The 23,672-nt window shown below is 43.3% G+C and overlaps 1 long non-coding RNA gene across 1 annotated transcript in view; it reads left to right on the forward strand.

The window, feature by feature from the left end:
- Positions 1-23,672, forward strand: part of LOC114012665 (uncharacterized) — a 69,323-nt gene that overhangs the window by 18,522 nt on the left and 27,129 nt on the right. The window contains exons 4-6 of the long non-coding RNA XR_003555280.2: positions 7,582-7,782; positions 16,715-17,163; positions 18,619-18,789. This is a non-coding gene — a long non-coding RNA (uncharacterized LOC114012665). The remainder of the gene's footprint in view (positions 1-7,581; positions 7,783-16,714; positions 17,164-18,618; positions 18,790-23,672) is intronic.

A 23,672-nucleotide genomic window follows, 5' to 3' on the forward strand; every position in this document is an offset into this window, starting at 1 on the left:
CCACTAAAATTGGGTTGCAGTCCCTGCTCGCTTGAGGAACTTTATTGATGTGAGTAGTCCCATTGAGAGTATGAGTATTTATGTAGCTGAGAGAAGCTAATGAAATGAACTCAAGTGAAAAAAGGATTGTTCACATGCCCAAGAATTGTATGACGAGGGCCCTAATCCAACCATTGTGGTTTAGGGATTTGCAAAATTACTTATTTTTGCTGTTGCATCTATGTCAATTTTGCTAACTCCTTGCACATTCCAGGCCCTCTCCTGAAATCTACCTTGTTTGCTCTGAATTTCTCCTTCCAGAACAGTCATAGCAACATACTGACCTAATTTTTCAGGTTGTGCAGCTGTGTACTCACTATTTTAAGAGATAAATGAGTAACAGTCTCTCCATTCTCTGGTGTAAATTGACCAAAGCCTCTTCATGTCAATGTAGCAACATGAAGCTGTGAAAACTGAAAGCCTGAGGCTAAACATTAGCTGCAAAAAGAAATGGTATCCATTGCATAGTACTTCTAAAAATATTGTCAACGTACAGCATTTTCAGGTAGAAATGGTGATCTAGTTAGAGAAAGAACTATGGCTCTGATGAAAGGACCTTGTTGATAATGTTCACTGGAGTGTCGCAATACAGATCTTACGATGGCCAAGGTCATCACACTGCTCAAGCTGATTTTTCTCAGAAGGGATGTTTTCTGCCTTTTCAGCTGTTCATTTTTTATCAAGGTTATATTTTTTAAGGTGTCTGTACTCTTGCTGGCTGCTGGACAGCTGTATCACAAGGATTTCCCTCTGGTATAAAACACAGAGCTCTTCTGTATCAATGTGGAATGCAGTAGCAAATCACTGTACAGTGGCCCATAAGGATACCAGCTACCCTTATAAACTTTTTATAACTTAGGAAAATAAACATGTGGTTTCAGGGCTCTGCATAGTCAGTACTAGCTGACTTGGAGCTTGCTTTACAAAACTAAGAAAGAAAATATTGGTAGAGCTAATAAATTTCTGAGGGAATCAGCGAATAGTATTCTGAAAGCTCTGAAACATGTGATGGTTTATGGATAACTTTGTATTTTATCTCCTGGAGCATCATCCAAGTTGAGCACTAAAGTACAGTGTTCTCCATAACAACTGCTGTGATCTGGGAGCTCCTACGGGACACCAGCCTCACTGCAAGTTATCTATGGAAAGATCTGCTAATCCAGGGGATCCGATGTGCTCTCGGCAAGGCCAGCAGATAAGATTCTCTCGCTTAGGGAGAAAATACCTGGTCATAGCAACAGCAAGAAAGCAACCAGCTCTATGCAGATATCTGGTAACTCCTTTTATTTTAAATTACTTTTTTTTTCTTTAAAAAAAATATGTTAATTTAAAATTAGTAGCTGTTGGGGATGATCAGAACTGAAAGGTGGAGATTGTAATAATGGGTGTTTGCCACCTCTTTCCAGCATCCTGTAATCGTCGTTATTTTGCAGCCCCTCTCTCTAGATGCCCTGTAAGCCAATTCTCCCTTACAGGAAAAGTGTGCTTATGAGGGATCTTTGACACATGGCACGCAGAAAACAGGAATATGGGAAAAACTCACACCCAGATTGCTTGCCACCAACTGCACAAATTCTAAGAGTGAAAGAAGTAGAGAAAAATTCAAGTGGTTTCCAGATAAATGAAAATGTGGGAGGCTCTAACTCCCTATCATTTCCATAGCCTATGAAGTGCCATTACCAACACAGGCACTTCCAGTGCTGTGTGCTAAGCGGCAGTTTCAGAACCTGAAGTTGCATCTGACAAATCTGTTCTGAGCTGCAGCCTTTGCGCATGAAAGGACGAGCCATGCTGCGTGACGTTTGGGAGCCTTTCCTGGTGACTTCTTCACTTCTTCCATCAGGCAAATGTTGCAGTGTGTCCTGCTGTGACCTCCCCTGTGTCTTGGTGAGAAAACTTCTTGCAGATGGTGATATTTTGGTTTGGAGTCCAAGAGTGCTCACTCTGTGTGTGTTGACTGCTGGCTCTTGGTGGAGTGTCCCTGAGCTCCTTCCATACAACGCGTGTTAGGGCTGGACCCCAAGTCAAATGCATGTGGGGATCAGTCAGCTGAAGGATATTGTGGATGCAGGTTGTTTATTCTGCTTTCTGGATCCTCAGTCTGGGGTTTCCAATCCTAAATCTGCGATCCTATATCCAAACCTTCCTTTTTCTCAGGAACTACCCTTCAGTTTGTGACCCAGTCTTTTCAGACAAAGCACAGTGACATGTCTTGGACAAATTCTGAAACAATAACTGTGCCTCTTCTTGGCCCACCTGAAAGCCTGAGCTAACCAAAGGCATGAGCCTATCTCTTGAACACTCAAACACAGCCATGTCATACAGTCTACACTCAACTGTGCTGTGGCTCAGCTGTCAGATCTTTTAGGCCCCAGAGACAAGAATGGCAAGGAACTGCGGAGAAAAAAAAAAATTACAGATGGGAAACTGAGGCACAGAAGTAAGTGACTCACATACAGGCAGACTGTGGCAGAGCCAGGAATAAATCATAGAAGTCTGATTCCCAGTTTAGTGCCTTAACCAAAAAATGACCCCTTCCTCACATCAGAGCATCCTTTATCACCCCAAGCTGAGGGCAGCAAGCAGTGGGGATGCAAGAGCTGGAGGTCACAGTAGTAAGAACATATGTTTGTTCCGTTTAGGTACTTCACTTCCTGATAAGTCCATTAAAGATACCAGTGTTTTCACCTGAAGGTGAAAGGTTCTGCATTCTCACTGTCAGTCCCTTGGGTCTCTGTATATTTCTTTTGAAAAGCCAAAGCAGGAGAGTTACAAGAAAAATAACATTCATTAAAAAAGTAATAATAAGAGAGCTACAGTACAACAAGGAGGTGAAATTAAGTTTGGATTTGTAGCCTGCAAATGGCTGTGTGAATGCTGAAACATTAACTCTGTTGTTTAGCTCAGATAAAATTGTTTTGGTGCCAGTAGAAAATACCTTTCTTCGGGAAGGTCTTCTGGGCTCTAATTTGGAAATTCCAAAAGACTCAAATGTATCCAGTTGTGCACTTGTAAAGAGGTGAGAGACCTGCCAATAAGTGATTTACAGTATGTTTTCCCATGTTTTACATTTTGGTAATTTCATGTTGCAACTCAATACTTAATAATGTAAAATCCAGCTCCTCCAACTAAGCCAGGAATGAACTCATGGAGGAGTGTCCCATAGGGAAGGGCATATACTACATTACGTGTCTGTGTGCCAGCACCGGAGATGCAAAAACAGCTCCGTGGAGGTTTGCCCTGTAAGGTCAGCCTCCAGAATTGAAAGGGTTGGCTGAATTCAACTTTTGCTACTGACTGCCTGCAGTTCCCAAGACATAGACATCACCACAGAGTCTGCCGAGGTCGGGCTGCTGAACCCTGGGCTCAGATGTGCCATTAGATGAAACTTCCCGTGAACTAAAATTCAAGAGAAACATGAAGGAAATTTGGAGGAAAGCTCCATTTGGAAAAGCTGCTTTGAGTGCAGTGCCTGCGTCAGCATGATCTGCAGAGCACAGATCTACATCTGAACCATGAGACGGGGTATGAATTGGCACCTTGAGGGGAATGTCCCCAAGGTCATGGATCTGCACAACAGCTTGTGCCTTGCTACGAGACAGGAGAGCACGTTTCAGGCACATCTTTGATTTTAAGATGCATAGACATGGTGCAAAAAGTAACACAAAATAATGTCAAGGCCAGAGAAAATGTGTTGCAGTGGAGGACTTAAAAGAGCCTGGTCTGTTAAGTTTGTGAAAAGCACAGTTGTGAGGTGGTTTCCTTATGCCAGGTGATTTATCTTCGTAGACATAAAATAGCAGTACTGAAGATCTGGTCAAGTACACAGAGACATAACGAAAGTTGGTAACAGAAGCTGCACCTGAACTTATATCCTGATGAGAAATAAGGCCCACATTTTTAGCGGTTGGGATGATTAATCGTTAGGAACAACTATCAGTGCGAGTAGGGTATTTTTCATCTCACTGGTCCTTTTAATCAATCCTGAAAAAAATGGTCTACTTGAACGCATGTCACAGCAAATCGAGTGGAGGGTCATCTTTAAGGGTCTGTGTTAAGTAAATAGTTTCTTCTAGGCCTAGACTGTATGGATTTACTGCTCCTTCTGAAGCCTGGAAGACATACACTAGACTTTTCTTAGGAAAACCTGTGTGTGAAGGACATAATTTTGCCAGCGTTCATGCTGTGTGAAATCCTGAGGGTACCCAAACCTCTCTGCTCCTCTGTTGTCTAGCTTGCCTGACTTATGCAAAAGACTGAAGCCACTGGAGATGATGACGCTTTTGTGACATCATCAAATATGTCACTATCACTACAGAACCGAAATGAAAATAGCTGGAGATTTGGTAACAAATTACAGGCTGCTAGGACAAGAACTGGTTGCACAGGCTACAAAGTCTCAGCAAGGAAAGGAAACAAGTCAGATACGGGATATTATTCTTGGTCTGCCACTACCTTACTGCAACATCTTCTGTTTGACCAATCCAACCTGTATCGGGACAAATTCATCACAGCACAGAAATCTGTACTAGAACCAGTGTTTCCAGCCAGACTGGGCTCAGCTAGAAGGAAAGAAAGAAAATAAAAGAAGGAAAGACCTGGAGCTCTGATTAAGTTTATCATTCAAGAGTCAGAGAAGACAATTAAATTGTTGCTTGTGTTCAACGACTGCTAAATAATTTTCTTTGTCTGGGAAAATTTCAAATGAACCTCTGGCCCTTCCAGATCCTAACCTGACTTGTGCTGTTGCCATAGTTCAGCCATGCTGGAAACATCTGTCATATGAATGTAGTATTTGGATTCCCTAAGCTGTTGAGTGTTGTAGCCCCGTGGTGTGACAGCACTATGCCAAGGTGCTGCCCTGACATTCTAGACAATAAGGTGCAAGAGCACTACTAGCTAGCACTAGCCCATCACCTTCTGTTTACATCTCTCAGAGAACATTTTAGGCAGGTTGATCTTATTTATCCCTGTTTTGCTGTGGACAAAACCAAGTTGCAAGGATTTGTCCAAGGCCAGATTGCAAATCAAAAAGAGACCGAAACAGCCTTTTCAGTTCTGACCTCTATGGTCAGTATTTTTGGGCTTAGCCGTATCACAGTCATGCAGCTTAATGTTAACTTCTTAAGCTACCACCTGGTTATTTCTGGTTCATCCTCACAGTGGTCTTGCTGTTCCCCAGCCCTGTCACCTAGTGGATTCCCATCCCATTAGGCAACAACAGATCTGACATTGCCAAAGAACTAATGCATATGTGATGGTAGGGAAGAAGTAATTTTGGGATGCAGTAACAGTGTTCTGCAAGTGAAACTTCTTTATCGTGGCAGGGGTTGGTGCTCACTCCCCAGATCTCCGATTTGGAGCTACAACATGGACGAGGCCTCTGCTCTGCTGAAGACTCTTGTCTGTGCAGCTAAGTGAAACAGGTCAAGGCGACGTGCTTTGCATCTGAGTATGAGGAAGAACTTCTTTCCTCTGAGGGTGACGGAGCACTGGAACAGGCTGCCCAGAGAGGCTGTGGAGCCTCCTACTCTGGAAAGGTTCAAAACCCACCTGAATGCAACTCTGTGCAACCAGCTCTCGGTGATCCTGCTTTAGCAGGGGGTTGGACTAGGTGATTTCCAGAGGTCCCTTCCAACCCTGACCATTCCTTCATTCTGTGATTCACGTCCATCCCACTCCCTGCTAGAGCCAGTTCAACAGCGTGGCTGTGACAAAATTGTTTATTACTAGTAGTCCCTTGCTCGTGGCCATGGACTATGCTATCATTTTAAACCAAGATGATCTTGACATGTTCTTGAGCTCATAGTTTGGCACTGTCTTATTTACACCTTGCCTATATGACTCTATGAAATTAGTATTGCAGCTCTGCCTTTCTCCCATTTTTCCTGTCTTTTCAACTGATTTGTCCAGTCCTCCAGAGGAAAGGTCTCCCAGTCAACAGATATACACAGATGTACCTGCGGTTTCAACTGCATCCTGTGGCAGGTGCTGTTTGAGGGCATTTCTATCCCAGCAGCAGAACATGAGAAGGTGAATTAAGTGATACCACCTTGGACTCCAGGAGCTCTCCGTGGAGTTCAGGATCTGGGCAGAGCTTACTCAGCAAGGGAGTTTAAAATTGCGTTTTGGCTAAGAAAGCAAACCCTTCAGCGTCAATCGGGAAATTGTATTTTTGATTTATTTTGTTTAGATAAGGGTTAAGACGCCCAATTGAGAGCCCCTTTATGCTGTGATGTGGGTGGAAGTTTGTTCAGCCACTGAGACAGACCAGTTGCGCCCTTCCCCTCTCCACTTCACCCCCCCCCCCCCCAACTTTCTCTCACCATGTTTTTTCTGAAACATATGGGCCTAATTCAGGTTAAAGACTAAAAAGTTTGCACAGTGCTGGTTAAAAATTATGGCTTCTTATAATGAAATCTTTGTCAATGGAAACTTGAAATAGCAGCTTGGGTTGTGACTTATGGGGAGACCGATGATGGAAATCAATTAATCATCCCACTTCCCAAAATCTGAACAGGAGGGCACACTTGAATCAGAAAGGGGCTCCGGTTTATGAGCTACTTGGACAGCTTTGAGACTTTCACTGAAACCCCCAGGAGCATGAGTGGGAACAAATATGTTAAGGCTGAATGTTTTTCTTGGGGAAGAAGAACAGCAATATAGATTCTCTGTTGAGGAACATTTGTTGGGTTTTTTTGGGGGGGTGGGCTTTTCTTGCACTAGGGGCAAGCACTTCGCAATCTTGAGCAGTAAGGTCTTAATTTTTAATAAAGGCCCATTGAGTAATTTTATTGAGGTCTTCTTATTCTTCCCAGGGGGTAGTCAGCAGGGAGCTGTATGTTACCTGTGCTGGGCCAGCTTGGTGGTGCACATCACCTCTGTGGCTGCAAGTCCTGGCAGGGCCCTGCAGCTGCTTGCTGTGAAACCAAAAAGAGTGGTAAAAAACATGGGATCTCCTTCAGGAATGTGCGAGACGTCATACGTCTGGGACCTTAGCAAGGCAGAGGGCAAATTTATGTGAGGTCCAGATCCAGACTGGAGCCCACCATTTCAGTAGCCTGGGGCTTCGATTATACTGTTCCACATCTGCTTATTAAAAGAAACCATACCATAATTAGAGCAATACATGTAATGGATTCTCTGGTTCAAAGGGTGAATTAAAGTGTTGGGGGGACAGGGGCATTGGTTTGGATAGGACCAGATCTGGAAGAGGGAGTATCAGTCTGGGTCATCTTAAAATGTTTCACTTGACCTGAAATGACATATTTTTCCTTTTCTGGAATTGCTTAACCCCTTTTTTCTTTCTCTTTATATGTCAGAACTTGGAAAACTTGGTTTAAATGATTTTAAAAATTCACCCATCCACACACCCTGAAACAGCAAAACAAGAAATCATGTAACAGATACTCCCAAAGGTATTTTATTAGCATTCCATGTATATTTCATACTCTTATCTTGCCATAGGAAGGGATACTTGCCTGTATAATTATGCTGTAATAGTCCAAACTAATGTGAATCAACCACATTATTCTCTTTCAGAGTATCCCAAATTTTTGGAGCTGCTGCAGTGGAGTTCAGTTCCCCCAACTTTGCTTTAAAGGGGAACAGCCACCCTCAAGTCCCCACTTCTTTGATACAAGCAAGGCAGATGATTCGGGCAGTCAAGAGGAGGAAGGGACAAGGAACTGGAGGAGGACTGGAGCAAAGGAGCCTGGAGAAATTTCACAGTTTGGCGCAAGGGTGATTTCCTTTGTCATCCTGCTTGCTTCCTGCCAGTGGGTTGACTTTAATGAATAATGGGAGATGAATGATAATTTTGGTTTCTGCCTGGAGTGGGAACAGCTGACAAAGCGTTTAATGGAAGCTGACAGTTAAGTACCCAGCCGCAGCAGTAAAGTGTCAGACAAAGCATATGAAAATAAACAGCCCAAATGAAAGCTATTTCTGAGCAGATTGCTGGCACACTTTCCCAACCCCAGGCAGGTTATCTGAGATGGTAATTGCTGCCAAAAAATTCCTCCTCCTCCTTTTTTTTTCTTCTTTTTTTTTTAAATATACCTTATGAGACTTACCTCAAGGGACCATAGAGCATATTTATGGATACGCTTAACTTCAAAATAAGCAAAATCAATACCAGAAAAAGCAGAGCTGTTTTATGGAGCTTATACTAAGTTTGTTTGCATGTTTAAAAAAGTTGGTCGCTTAATAGCAGCTCATATATAGTATCTGCTTCTATATATGTGTATTTATATATTTAAGAGCTAGAGGCTGGGGTTAGCTAAAGACTTGAAGGAAGTGCCCAGTTGTCACTGCCTTTCTATATGAGCCCTAGCCAAAATGGTCTGGGGACATGAGGAACTGCTCCAAAAGGGTCAGAATGAACATACAGCCAAGATTTCCATCCAGTATTTACGCACTAAAAACCTTGCCATCGTGAGCTGTGCTTTGACATCTTTTTTGCCCACAGTGCACATTAGTTCTGCTTGTGTTGCTTTAAGCCTTGCAGAACAGTTAATCAAAGCCGATGCAGATTATTGAATGTTGCCTTGTGTTTTAAAATAGGTTCATTGGCTTTGTGGCCAGAAGGGACTGCTATGATCATCTCCTCTGACCTCCTGCATATAACACAAGCATGGGATAAGTACTATTATATGAGGGTTAATGTACACAGTGCCTACATTTATTAGCTTTCTACTTCATTTATTAGCTTAGCTGTGAGAGCAGGTGACTGAGAGTCAGCATTCCTGGTCCCACTCTTGGCCAAAATGGGCTGTAGAATGGTTATAATAATATTTCCCTATCTGTGATGCTTAACTGATTCCTGCACAGAAAAGGCAACAAGCTTGTGGTGACTTAACAGTTACTGCAAAGAATAATCCTGTTACAGCAAAAATAATAATCTAAATACCAAAACCAATCCCCTCCCGAAATCCAGGCTTACACAAAGATTAAAAAAAAAATACTTGAAATTCTGAAATCTTGGCTGCATAAACCTAAATGTTTTAAAACAGTGGAGTATGCATTTTCCATTTCCAAGCTTGACTTTGACCCCACATACTTCTGTTCCATTGGTGTGATTCATCTGTAGATACAAGGATTGCATAATTCATCACAGATCTTTACCATAGATATAATTACAGTAAAGCCTTTAGCCTGAACAGCATGAAGCTTCCTCTAAGGTGAGCACAAGAGCTATTTGTAGGTGGTGCTGCTCTGGTGTGGTTTGAAAAATGGTAGCTACATGTTTTGTGGTGACATCTGCAATGGAAATACCCAACAGAGCACTGCTGTGAAATGTCTAAGGAGACAGAGAGGCAGCGAGCTGTGGCACCACGCTCTTGAGGGAAGGCACTGGTGTCGGTTAGTGGACTGAAAGCCAGAGGTGGGAAGCGGTTTCCTAGCCATGTATCATCAATCTGTATTTTCCCCTTCCGCTTTGGAAATTAATATGGCACATGAGATTGCAGTTCTCTGGTTCATTGTAGAAGTGTTGGGGACAAATGGCTCTACAGCTGTGGCCATTGACTGTGTTTCTATGTCTGTAAACTGATTTGCTAGTTTAATGTTTTAAAGTGTTTTATTATGATTACTTTTTGATAGGTTGATCTTCAAAAGCATAACTTTCTCTGAGCTGTTTTTATGGGGAGTTTCCTAGAGGTGAAGGGCTACTAAACCCAGCCCTGTTTGTACCTTAGCCCCTTCAGCTCATTCTGTAGTCTCTCTACAGGCAAAAGACTCCTGCAGGAGTTAAAGCTGGTAAAGGTAAAGGCCTGAAAGGACAATAAGATCGTTTGACCTGAGTTCTGGAATATCTGAAGCCATCAAATTACATCCAGATCTGCTGCTGTAAGCCCAATATATTGTGTTTCACTAAACCAGGTTTTCCAGGAAGACATCCTCTTTTTGGTTTGAAGACATTAAGAGATGGAGAATACACCACTTCCCTTTGGTGGTTTGTGCCAGTGGTTAACCACAGTCACTGTTAGAAATTTGTACCTTATTTCTAATTGGAATTTCCCTGGCTTTCAGGTCTTGTTGTGCTTTGCCGTTTTTGACTACAGAACCTTTAATATCTGGTATTTCTTCACTCAGAGGTATTAATGTGTTACAATCATATCATCTCTTTCAGTCTCCTTGTCACTGAGCTCAGCAGGTTGGGCTCTTGGGGTGGAATTTGCTCCAAGTGGATTGGTTCTTTGGCATCTAATGTTGAAGGCATCTCTGTGTTTGTCTTGGAGTTTCTTCAAAACTTCAGTCACACATATGCTCAGAAGTGCCTGTTCTGGCATGTGGCACAATGCCAGGTTTAAGCAGTGGGATTTCTGTACTCTGCTGGAGGAGTCCAAACCAGTTAAATGTGAGATTGGTGCCCACCTTTGGCACGGCAGCCTAAGGGGCAAATCGCATACCTTGAAAATGGAAAACCTGGATTCTTGGCTTGAGGGGACTAAACCTCATCTCCCATATCCTAGGAATATCACCAAGCATTGGGCTGTGGAGGAGCTCAATGTTCCTCTCTTGCATAAGTAACTAGGGGAGCATGGTCTGGCAGAGACCAAGCAGAGCAGACTGTGCTAAGCATGGACTGACACTTCCCGGGGTTACTCTTCCAAAATCCAACAGTTTATGGCTCAAGAAGTTGCTGTCTTTTTGTTTTAGTAATGCAGATGGGATTTCTTTTCCATGTAATTGTCCAATCTCTCCTTGACTTGAACTTTCAGCATCCACAGCGTTGTGTTGGCAAGCCTTACAGCTTAGCTGTGTGTCTTCTGGAAAAAAAAAAAACAAAACGCACCAGCTCCTGTTCTTTCTTTTGGGTTTGCCAACTGCTAGCTTTAATATTCCATCATTTTTGTATTGGAATAGACAGGGAACAATTAAGCCCACTCACTTTCTCCATGTCACTCATTTTATACAACTGTATAAATATCCCCTCAGTTGCTGAAGTTTGAAGGTTCTTCACATTTTTTGATCCTTCTTGCCATTGTCCTCTCATCTGTTATAACCTGTCTGAAAACACAATATTCAGGATGCAGGTGTGTCATGGATTTGTATTACTGTTTTAACAGAGTCAGATAATGTTTCTCTACTCCTCATAATTCCTAACATCCAGTTTACTTTGTTGTGTGTTACTAAGAATTCAGCGTCCATCTGAGCTGTCTGATGGGGTTCATTTCTGATCTCATTTGCCATCATTCTGTATGTGAAGTTAGAGTGGTTTTCTCCCATTGTGCACAAAGGCAAATCACTGCCTTTATCTGTGTCCAGTTTCATCTGCTGGTTTAACACTCCATCTCTCAGTGTATTGAGCTCCTTCTGCAGTTCTTCACTGACAAGCTTGTCTGTTCCGACCTACCATGTCATCAGTGAATGTGAGCCAAGCCCAGAGAGTGGTGGTGGAGCAATGTTCCCCAGGGATCAGCGCTGGGGCCAGTTCTGTTTAATATCTTTATCAATGATCTGGACGAGGGGATTGAGTGCACCCTCAGTCAGTTTGCAGGGGACACCAAGTTGTTGGGGAGTGTTGACCCACTGTAGAGCAGGCAGGCTCTAAAGAGGGATCTGGGCAGGCTGGACTGATGGGCCGAGGCTGATTGCATGAGGTTCAACAAGGCTCAGTGCTGAGTCCTGCCCCTGGGTCACAGCAACCCCAGGCAGCGCTACAGGCTGGGGGCAGGGGGCTGGGAAGGTGCCTGGTGGGAAAGGGCCTGGGGGTGCTGGTCAGCAGCCGGCTGGGCATGAGCCAGCTGTGTGCCCAGGTGGCCCAGGTGGCCATCAGCATCCTGGCTGGTATCCGAAAGAGTGTGGCCATCAGGAGCAGGGCAGTGCCCGTCCCCCTGCGCTGGGCACCGGTGAGGCCGCCCCTGGACCCCTGTGTTCAGCTTTGGGCCCCTCACTGCAGGGGGACGTGGAGGGGCTGGAGCGTGTCCAGAGCCGGGCAGGGGGCTGGGGCAGGGGCTGGGGCACAGGGCTGATGAGGAGCGGCTGAGGGACCTGGGGGGGTTCAGCCTGGTAAGAGGAGGCTCAGGGGGGACCTGATCGCTCTCTACAGCTGCCTGAGAGGGGATTGTAGGCTGGTGGGGTCGGTCTCTTCTCCCAGATAACAAGCGACAGGATGAGAGGAAAGGTCCCCAAGTTACACCACGGGATGTTTAGATTGGATATTAGGAAAATTTCTTCATGGAAAGGGTGATCAAGCATTGGGACAAACTGCCCAGGGAGGTGGTGGGATCACCATCCCTGGAACTGTTCAAAAAACATGTAGATGTGGTGCTTAGGAATGTGGTTTAGTGGTGGGCTTGGCAGTTCTGGGTTAATGGTTGGACTGGATGATCTTAAAGGTCTTTTCTATGATTCTATAATGTGACCACCTAACTTTAATTTCCTTTTCAAGTTCAGTTATAAATCTGTTGCCATCATAGGTCTCTATGGCATTTGCTGGTTACCCTCCTCCCCAGTGAAAATTCCTACCATTTCCTCATACGTATTATCCATTCCACCTACCGTTATCCATACAAGGATCTTCAATTGATTATTTTCTTAAAAGCCTTGGGCTGAGAAGGGCCTCCAGTTCTCACCAAGTTTTTCATGCTCTGCTGTTGCTTGCCAAGAGCAGAACCGAGCAGTTGTGCCTTACATTTCCTTCTCTGTCTCTATGTTGAAAGTGGAAAAGCTTGGTACTCAGCCTAAGTGCTTAAACTCCTGAGGTCCCTGGTAATCCAAGGAGTAAAAGGCAATCAGAATGGATAACTCCTCACAGGTGCTCAGTGGCGTGTAGTTCTTTCCATCCCAACCACATTTGGAACTGAGGTGTGACGACACTCACCATCGCTCCCTGCCCAGCAGCAGAACACCTGCAATTGCTGTAGGCAGTATCTTAATGAAGCCTTTACCTGGGGCAGGCGACAATCCCCATTTTGCAAATATGGTCTATATTTTTGTTCCTGAGCCTCTGCTTTCACATTCAGGTGATTTTTGAACATTTTCCCTGAACTAACCTGGTTTACCAGGTGAGTTATTGATCACACTCCTGTTCCTTAGTTAGCCCTGCACTGATCCTTAAACACATTTTATTAGTAGTGATACTAAATTTATTTCCAGAACTCACTGACAGAAATGCTGAAATGTACCAAACCTTGGAGCCCTCCCTGCAGAGCCTCAGTGGGTCCCCCCATAGAGTGAGAACTCCCCATTAATGACCTTTCTGATGCTGTCAGTCAGCCCTCTCTTTATGCTCTACTGATATTGCATTGTCCTAATCTTAAATCAGGATTTCAGTCCTGTACCCTCAGGAACACACACGTTCTAGCTCTGCTTTGGCATTGATTTATTTCTGTCTACTCCCAATTCCCCTCTCTGCCTCTATTGCCTTAAAGGTCTTGCTGTTTTTACCCAAAGTCAATATTCTCCTGTCCTTTCCCACAATGATGACATACACAGTGATGAAGCTGGATCTTACTCACACTCACACCCCTTTATAATGTGCAAGCTTTGACACTGATGCCTGCAGGAAGGCGAGTTGATACTACTGGAAAAGCAAAAAGAGGCTATAGTGCAAATGCGCATCAGGTCTTAGAGGTTTTTTTGCCTCAGGTTGTATTACAGTCAAGTGAGTCAGAGATGTGGGAACTGCTAACTTCTTTCACTGGGGAGCATTGTTAGTGACCTGCACAAGAAGCCAGAAAACTGTTATTGCTTGAAATGTAAAATTAAAGAAAAAAAAAACCTGCTCTCTTTCTCATTTCCCTGAACTGGACCACATGCTTCCCTGGAGGAAAATCATTGCTGAAATATGTTGACTGCAAAAATTTCTGTTAATCTGAATATTCCTCTCTTGCTCTGAGCTGCAGGATGCAGGCAGAAACCTGTACCATCTGTTCTGGAGTGATCTGTGCAAGCTGCAAGCATGACCCTGCTGGAGATGATGGATGGCCTAGTACCCTGCCCTTAACTTCTGTGGGATTGCACTGGTAGGATGGGTTGCACTGGAGAGTACAAAATGGTGCCCAAGATTGCATGGTCAGCTGTGCACTGCCAGTGGGGTCACACTGACTGCGACCCTGCAGTAGCACCACTTCCACTGGTGGGATGTGACCACAACACTAACAGCCTACTTGTGAGCTTTGGGAACTCTCATTGATGTTGAGCATGTCATGGCCTGATGAGCCTTCTCATTACCAGACTTGTGCCAGATCCACTTGAAGATTTTTTCTTCAAGTGCAATATGCCAAAGGCGATCTCACAAAGTGTTAACTCTTGTTTTGGCATTCATCCCTGAAGGGTTAAGCATCCCTGAAAGAGCAACCCTTTCCTTTTTCCTCTCATTCCTTATTGCATAGAGTGCTCTGATATATTTTCCTTCTCCTACTCTCTCTCTCTCACCATATGTTAAAGATTTTTAGGAACGTACCTTTTCTGCAGCATCTTTAGCTTTTAGACTTTAATGCAGTCCTGATGCATTTACCATAAATCCCTGGAAATATGGCAAATCCAGGTCAAAACTTCTTGGAAGCAAGAACTCACTGGAAGCAAGTTCTACATATGTGTACAGTCTTCCTTGTCTGGGCACAAGAGTTGCGCGATTAACTGGATGAAGAGAAAATTTCTCTATACCCAATGTCAGCAGAATTTTTGATTGAAGATATTTTTACACTAACAAGCCCTCGGTGTCTACTGTATTCAGCATAAGGGAGAATCATGGCAAGGAGCAGAATGGAAGAAATGTGCTAATTTGAAAAATCTGGACATTTTTATCTATGGGAAGAAAAAGATTTCTATGAAGGCTATTGGAAAAATAGTGAACTTGTTTGTGAATATATTTGAATATATTATGAAAGTCTTTATCTGCTTTCCACTGGTTCCATCGTCAGGCAAATGTTTTTCAGCAACTTCCCCTATACAAAGTTTTCTTTTTAAATCTCTCATTTCCCCTTTACACAGCTCTACCCTCTGGCTCTGAAATCCAGTTCTATGCTTTACCTGCTCTTCATTTTATAAAATAGTCCTTTTTCTCAAGAAATTATTCAGCTCTGGGGGAGAGACTGAAGGTTTCTTAACTGTCTTTATACCAACCAGGCAGTCTGCTGAATAATAACATTCAGTAGCCACAAAATTTAGTTGCTTTTTCCGCTGTGCCCTGTGGAATGATTGGTGCATATTGTGGTCCCAGCACAGGAGAAATGCTAACACAAAGTAAGTAAAGAAGTCATGTAAGTTATCAGCTGAAATCCCAAACCTTGTGAATCCCAGTGTTGTGACTGAGGGTGGGACCTACCCTTGTGGTGGACCTGGCTATGCTGCATGCTGTGGGAATGTGTCCTGCAAAGATTGCTAGTAACGAGAGGTGCTGGCAGAGCGAGACCTTCTTTTTTTTTGCCAAGTTTTGGTCCAGGACTGTGTCCAGGGAGCCCTGTTGTCCTGTTAATCTAGAGCAGAGGAAGAAAGGCAGAACTGGCTGGTGACGAAGTGCATTCACTTCACTTCTTTCTATGCACAATTTCCAGTTCTTTTGTACTCTTCCAAGTCTGTCTTGAAGGCATGCCTTAGTCCAGACAAACAGGAATAAACACAGATTTCTGCTATGAGATAATGAGGTTTTCTTTTTTGTTCTCTGTTCTTTTCCTAGAATCCCTTGTGTTTTATCGGCCTTTTCGATGACTGTTGAGGACTGCGTTAGTCTTCAGAGAACTATCCACAAAACCCAGTATCTCTGTGAACAGTCATAGCTAATTAAGAGTATTGTAACATATGTGTAATTAGGTTATTTTTATCCCATATTCATTACTTTGCATCTATCAACACTGAATTTCTTTCAGTGCCATGAGATCTCATAAACAATGACTATCACTCAGTGTCATGAGATCCTAATATCATCTGTAAACTCTGTTATTTCGTGAGTCGCTGTTTCCCAGATATGAATATGTTGAACAACACTCATCTGCGTGGAACTTCGTGTGACCTCCATCTATTACGTAAATTGACTCTTAGTTCTGTATCTTTTTAGCCAGTTATTAAGTGGGAGAAATGAGATCTCAGTTTCTTTTTAAGCCTTTTGTAATCTAAGCACATTGCATTAACCAGTATTTATTATATTGTTTCCTTCAAAATGCTCTACAAGATGTGAACTCTGAATTCCTTTTGTGTATCAGGGTTCAGCCCCATGACTGGGAAATTATGAGAAGAATCAAAGTATTAGAAAGAAGTCCCATGTTTCTTAACATACCTCTCTTACTCATGCCTTTGGAGTCAGTGCAAGCATCTCCTTACCAAGTAGGCTAGGGCATCGCAGCCACACATCCTCTAAAATGAAGACTTGTGAAGACTTGTAATAAAAATAGTCAGTACCTCAATACACTGGCCTGATTTTGATTTTTCAGCAAAAAAAAAACCTATGGGCAGAGAATGAACAAATAAAACATGAGGTGGGTCTTGGGTGTTATTTCAGCAAGATCCTCAAGCAGATGTCAGGCTGTATCCTGGCTAGACTCCCCTGTTATAAAGTAGCCTCTTGTTAGCACAGCACTAAGAGTAATTGCACAGACAAACCTAAGGCATGGAGCAGCCATGCGTAAATTATTTCTTTTAATATGTCAATGGAATTCCTAAAGGAAAGCTGGCTTTTTTTTTTTTTTTTTAATAATTTTATTTCATCTTGTTTCTCATTTATTTCTAGGAACTCTGGTTATGCAACAGACTGGTGTGGAGTGGAGAGGGAGTCTCTTATCCTCAGCCCAGACTAATCCAAGTGCTGTGCTCTTCCTCTTTGCAGAAACACTAGAGGAGTTTCTATTCTCTTTTGTGCAGTCAGTGAATTCTCTGCGGGGATCTCCATCTATCTGGCAGGTCACATTACAGCTCTGCTTTTGTAACTGATCTGTCCATGGGTTTCTACAGAAGAAGTGTTATTGATGAATTACTGCACATGGCGCTGAGAGTTATGTTGCAGAGTTGTTACTTTTCAGCTGGGGAGCTTTTCTGAGAACTTTCCATGATGTGCTGGACGGCTAAAGAGTTTTGGACAATATGTAGCATACAGCTGCCATAACTCATGACCGATAAACAGAGAGAGCAAAACGGACAGAAAAGTTGAAGATCAAAGATGCCAGCAGGACACGCATATCTGTGAGTAGTGATGAATTTTACTACATTAGAGAAAGCTGGCTGACTTCAAAAGATGCTAGACCTCCTGGCAAGGCATAGAAATAAGCCCCCAAAGTCAGCATGTTATGACAATTGCAGTTTCCCTCAATGTGAGACAGCACTGATTGCGCTGCCAAATGCCAGCTAAACAGATTTATTTTCTCCAAGACCTTTTTTGCTTTCCATTGAAGCCTTCTCTGTACTTTCCTATGAGGTGTAGTTACGAGCAGAATTGGTAGCATCGCCCTAGAATAGGTCCATATTACAGCTGGGCAGAAAATAATTCTGCTGTTCTGTTACAATATTTGACATACTGCAGTACAGCCCCCGAGCACACAGATACAAACACCCAAGATTTTAAAAAAAAAAAACAAAAACAACCAAACCCTGAGAAACTAAAACTCATACTTTAAAGTTTGCACCAAATGAAACATTTGATGTCACTAATTCTGAAACATTGAATTTTAGCAGTTTTCAATTATTTTTTAACTTCACTTAGTCTAGTTTTCTCAAAACAATAACCTTGATTTTTATTTTTATGTCACAATATAGCATTTCAGTAATTTCTTTTTTCAACATATGATGAGTCAGGAGATTAAGTGAAACCAATGTTTTTCTGTAGTGTTTTGGTTACTAGGAATTGTGTTTTTCCTATGAAAAATGGTTTAAAAATTTCCAACCAACTAGTATTTATGCTAAAATGATTCACTTCAATGACTTCACAGACTGTGGAGTCTTAAAGCAAGACAACACCAACAGGAGTTCAACACTGTGTATAAGAGCTGGGTGGTGAAATGAAGTTAAAGTGTCCAGAGCCATTCTTATTCAATATATTCATACAAGACCTCTTAAAAAAGGATCTTCAATAAGATGATCACTAGCTTTTCAGAAGATGGCAGAAAGAAGAGACCATCATCCATGGAGACATGACTGGATCCAGTTTTTGGGATACTGCTTGTCTCCCGTCCTCTGGAGGTATCATGTGGGGGGTGATGAGAACAGAGGCCTGTTTATCAAAATGGGAAGGGAGGAAGGTTTCCCACCCCACTGAAATGGTTTAGAAGGTATGTTAACCCAAGCCAGAAGAGTAACAAATCTTGGCTCTGATTCCCACCTTCCATAAACTGCAAGGGTGGATATTCGATTTTGAGCTTGGATTCAGCCAGTTTAGAGAGCAATTATCCATCCATGTTCTGTAATTCAGTTATGAACTGGTCTCCAAACTCTTCTCGCTCCAAGGTCTGAGTTTCTGTTTATTTGGGTTACAAAGCCCGTTTCTGCTGTTGCTGTCTTGCCCTTGCCTCGCACTGCAAGCACCCACGAAGCCTGAAGATCCTGGGAAACGGGGGTTGAGCCAATATCTTCTTTGTTTAAGATGGGAAGGGTGTAAGCGGGTGATCCATTAATACAGCATTTATTAATACTTCTCACACACAGGAACCAAAAATTGCAAGGCTTGCTTTGAAGCCAGGACTCTCTCCTGTGCACTGAAATGAGTTTCCAGCAAGGTGCAGGTGCATGCCATATGAGCAGGAGGAACCCTGGGACCACAAGCCAGCAACCTGATGACCACTGTGTGCTCAGTGCCCGGAGTAGATTCATATCAAGGTGACACTTCCCTGGCTCAGCTATCCCCTTGTCACTTACTGAAGAGCTGTAGATATTTTACTCTTGCAGGCTCCTTTTCTTGCTTTTTAGTGCCTGATAGATGTTGTTCCTAAACACTTTTGCAGGTGATTACTGTGGGGAATTAGTAGGCTTCTTATTCACACCTTTCTGTCCAGCCCTTCTTGACTTGCTTAAGTCATTAAGGCAGAGGAAACAAGGGATCTCACAGAGCATGCCGAGGCCCTGGCCAGCCCCAGAGGGGCTTTTCAATGGTTTAATTTAATGATCACTGTGGGAAATGCTTGTGTAGATGTCAAGCATTTTGATTCCCCTCCCATTCTTTCTCCTGTTAATAGGTGGTTGTGCCACTGAGACGTTTCTTCAGAAGACCATTAATGTGAAGTATGAGTGTTGTTGCCTGTTGACATGCCGGCTAACAGGGATGAGACATCAGACTTAGGTTCCCAGAAGGGGTGCCTAAATATTTGTGGTTTTCAAGCATTATAAATTTTGCTTTCTAGTGCAGGTGAGGTTCGAACCCCTATCTGCAAACACCTGTGTCCCAAGTGTCCCTTTTCAGTAGTGGGGAAACTGGTAAAGGAAAATGCAGATGTGAAAGAGGCCCCGAAGCCTTCAGGTGTGTCAAGCTTTAACCAGTTTCTCCACACCTCCCCGAAGTGGATATATGGAGTCAAGACAGGAATGAAGGAACAAAGCTTTCTGGCTAAATGACATGGGTTCAGTGACACTGCTTTAGGGCAAAACATCAAACTCTTAGGCAATGTCTACACTACAGAATTGCACATTCCAAAGGAGCATTCCCAGGTGCTTTAATTTGGTTTTGATCCTCAGGCCAGTTCCTTGCACGCTTTTGGCCTCGATTCACTAGCATCCCTCCAAACCATTTCCAGGCACAGTTCGGCAACCGGCATGGCCAGGGACCATTCCCAGTTGGCAGCTTGGATATAGCTGCTCTGTTCTGGAAAGCCTGAGAGTTTAATGAATAGATGCAGGCATTTCTGTGCCAGTTGGCCTCCAGGCTAGAGAATGGCCCTGGCCATGTTTAATTTTCTAAAACAGACATAGCCTCCGATCTCCTTCTTATCTCTGCCATTGACTTCCTGGGTAGTGAGGGCTCAGCTGTTTACCTATAAAAATGACTTTGTGAAAATGGAGCATGCATGAAAGAATGGTTTCAGAGACTATTTATTATGAATATGGTTCTTTTTAACTTAACAAGTCATTCACAAACTGATCTTGGCTTCCTTGGATTGAGTTAGTGTTCAGAGACATTCACTGATCATTTACAGCAAGAAACATTCAGTCTCTGGTTTGTTTTCTTTGCTTCCTTTTTGCAGCATGGGACCAGCCAACTGAGAGGTCTGCTTTTGTTTTCCCTTTCCTTGATTTGATGATTGAAGCTTTTCAACCAGAACTACAACAGACAGCAAATAGCCACGATGAATTTCTAGATAAATAAACACTCGGGCTGAGGTTATTTTGGAAGAGCGGCAGTCTCAGTGCTTCCAAATGGCAAATAATAGAGTGAACAGAGCCCAGGCATTTTCTTCTGGAGCTGGAGTGCTTCTGCTAGCCATCCTGTTAACCTGTGCTGCTCTGCTTTGTGGCTTTGTTCAGTGCCTCTGAAGTACTGTGAAAGGCACAGCTAGGGCTGCCTAAGAGTCAGTCCAGGTCCCCACTGAGAAGAAGGGGACTCTTCCCATTGCCGCACTGCCCAGAAGTGGGGTGAGGATTGCTCCTGGCCTGCATGCTCATGGGGTGAGGGTTCAGGGGTGTCAGCCCCTTGCAGGGAGGTCCACGTGAGATGACCACTCAGCCTTTCCCTGGTGGGATGGCTCAGGAGACGTGCCGGAGGCAGGCTTGCATGGCCTAAGCATAGCTTTTGGCTCCATCATTTGCTCATCTGTGGCTTTGCCTTCACTCACTTGTTTCCTTAGATGAGTTCCTCTGCCTGCTTATTTGTTTTAGGAAAATTATCGTTCTTGTGTTTCGGTCTGTGTCGCTTCCTCTGGGCCTGTTTTGCTATTGCACAGAGGGATGTCTCTAATGAAGTGGACAGAAGGAGGAGGACTCAGGGCTTATTTTTATCCTATACATAGGAAGTTGGCCAGAACAGGGAAAAATAGAGCAGAAAGTCCTCAGAGCATTTCCACCCCTCAAGCCTGGAGACAGCAGTCCCCACAGACTTTGCTCAAATGTTCCACCCCTGTCCGGGGATGCTGCCGAGGAGAACTTTCTCCTCAGTTTTGCTTGTTTGTTTTTGAAAGGAAAAGTGTGCGTTGCTTCCTGCCACAGGGATGGGGCTTGCTGCCCTGCTGTTGCTGTGATCCAAGTTTCTTTTATTAATGAATTAAACCTCAGGCCTCCAGACTAATTGAAAGAAAAAAAGAGAAAAAAAAAAAAAGAAGAGGGAATTTGTATATATGTATTGGTAGTGTGACAGCACCTAGAGGCCCTGATGGAGCTGGCGGCTGCATCACACATTTCTAAAGAGAGGCAAGAGCTGGTCTGAGGAGGGGTCTGAGCAGACGGGCTCAGGATAGCAATACAGGGCAGAAATGCAGAAAAACATAATAGTTATGCAGCTCCCACAGAGAAGAGAAAGGAACAGGATGAAGCCATGTGGGTTTTGGTTCAATGGGAGGCTCATTACGCCATGCTGTTGCCCTAGAAATTTTGGGGAAACTAAGGCATTTGTTTCATGACTAGATGTTTACCTTGCGTTCACATTTTCTTTCTCCCATTAAATCTCCTTGCCCGAAGGACTGCAGGCCATCTTTTTGCTTTTTTCTTTTGGAGTGGTGATGGCCAAAGAGACCAGACCAACAGGCCAGACAGCCAGGGCTTTCCCACGCAGCTTCCCCAGCACAGGCTGGCATCTCCACTGACCATCTTCCTCCACTGCCGCTGGTCCTGTAGCACAGCTGGGCTTCAAAAGGGGATGCTCCTCTCCCATGTGCTTCAAAGAGAATCCAGGAGTCGCAGAACAATTACTCCCACTCACAAGGCGAGGGGAAATCCTCTTCTAACAGGGGATCATCCTGTTAAGATGGGGGTGTCTGGCGATTTATGACTTGCTGCTTTAAACTCTCTTCCCCTACCAAAGAAACACAGCAGACAGCAAAGCTGGAGGCAGATATGAGAGAGAGCTGATGCTGGCAGCACTTGAAATATAGTGGGAGAGATGGGAAAACCCTTTCTTGCTGCCCTCATTACCATAATAATTTAAAATAGTTATAATCTTATCAGAGGTCGCCACATAAGGGATGTGCAGGCTGGAAATCAAAGCTTTAATAAATAGATATTTTAAGACCAAAAAACACCACCAGCTAATTTTGTCTGGCTTCTTGTGTAATTGATACCAGAGGTAGACCTTTTCAACTGAAAAAAAGGTGGGTTTAATGGGAAGGTGTTGTTAATGTGATATTTTTTTGGTAATAATTTTAACAGGAAAACTTCTGAGTGATTTATTGCAAAATCCAACTTATTTTCACTTGATTGGCTTCCATTTTCATTTTCTACTCTAAGTGTCTTCTAAATCCCAAAGACTGCATGCTCTGTAGGGCTTTCTTCCATCTTCTTTTTATTTTTTTCTATTTTTGACTCCAACTTTAATATTGTCAGCCTGGGGCAAAGAAAATTTTGTATTTTGACACTATGGAACTCTTGCAACCTACATTAAATACTGCAAAAATTACTATCTCTGCCATCAGTTTTCTTATTGTCTCTGACATTTTTATAGATATCCCAGCTCATTTCATTTGTTAGCCTTGGCCTGGGTCTTAGATGTGATTGTACCTCTCAATCTCAAGAATATCTTGCCATCTTAATGTCTGGTGTGGCAGTTAGACAGGTTCTTCTCCCAGGAATTAAGAGAAAGCAGAGTTTCAGCAGAAGGTCCTCTGTCACACATTGAAGTTGAATGTCAGGCCATTTTGCATTGAGATCTAGAAATAGGAAAGCAAGATTAATTTATACCAGGTTTTAAGTGGAGAAATGCCATCTCAGGACCTAAAGAGAAGCAGAAGGCAAAGACAGCTGAAAGAGACAGACTTTGATGTGGGCAGTGCAGTGTGGGGCAGCCCTGGGGGAAGAGTCATAATCAGGACAGATCATCCAAATTGCTACCATGCCTCTTCTCCACATGGAGCGACTCATCCAAACGTGAGGTAGTCCGTGTCCAAATTAGGTCACTCCATACCCATTCATGTTCTAAGTATTTCTAAGAAAGCATTACAGCCTGTGAAAGCTCAAGCACACCCAGAATAGCTTTTGAGTATAGAGAAGGTCATGGTTTTAATCCAGACTGAGTCCATCAGCCTCAGAGGATTTTACACCAGCATCACCAAGATTTGAATTTGCACTGGGATGTTTAGCACAGGTCATTAGCAGGACAGATTTCTTGATGGTAAAGTGAGAGAGCATGACTGTGAATTATAAAGCCACATCCTTACTGGCGGCTATAAATTTGGATAAACCTCCCCCCAGTGCTCTGGATTCTCACATGCTGTCTCTTCAGGCTGTTTCCCTCTCACTTGTGAAATATATTACAGTAGCCAAATAACCAGGGGATGAATGACCTCAATAAATTCACTTGTTCTGCTCTAAGAGAAGATACCATGCTGTGGAGAACAGAGTGAGAATGTATTTTTCTCCCCAAAGTTGCAATTATTCCCATTGTGTGTCAATTTTATTGGCAGGTGGTTTTTTTCTTCCTTTGGTTGGCCCCAATTTGAATTTTTCCATTCTGCTTCCCACTGCAAATGCCTTTTCCAATTAGTGTATTTTTGGTCATACCAATGAAATCTGTATGGGGGAAGAGAGTAAAGCAGGGCAGGTCCTCATCTAATGTGTATTTGCCT

This window comes from Falco peregrinus, chromosome 7, assembly GCF_023634155.1.
Source record: "Falco peregrinus isolate bFalPer1 chromosome 7, bFalPer1.pri, whole genome shotgun sequence".
In the NCBI taxonomy this organism is placed as follows: Eukaryota; Metazoa; Chordata; class Aves; order Falconiformes; family Falconidae; genus Falco; species Falco peregrinus.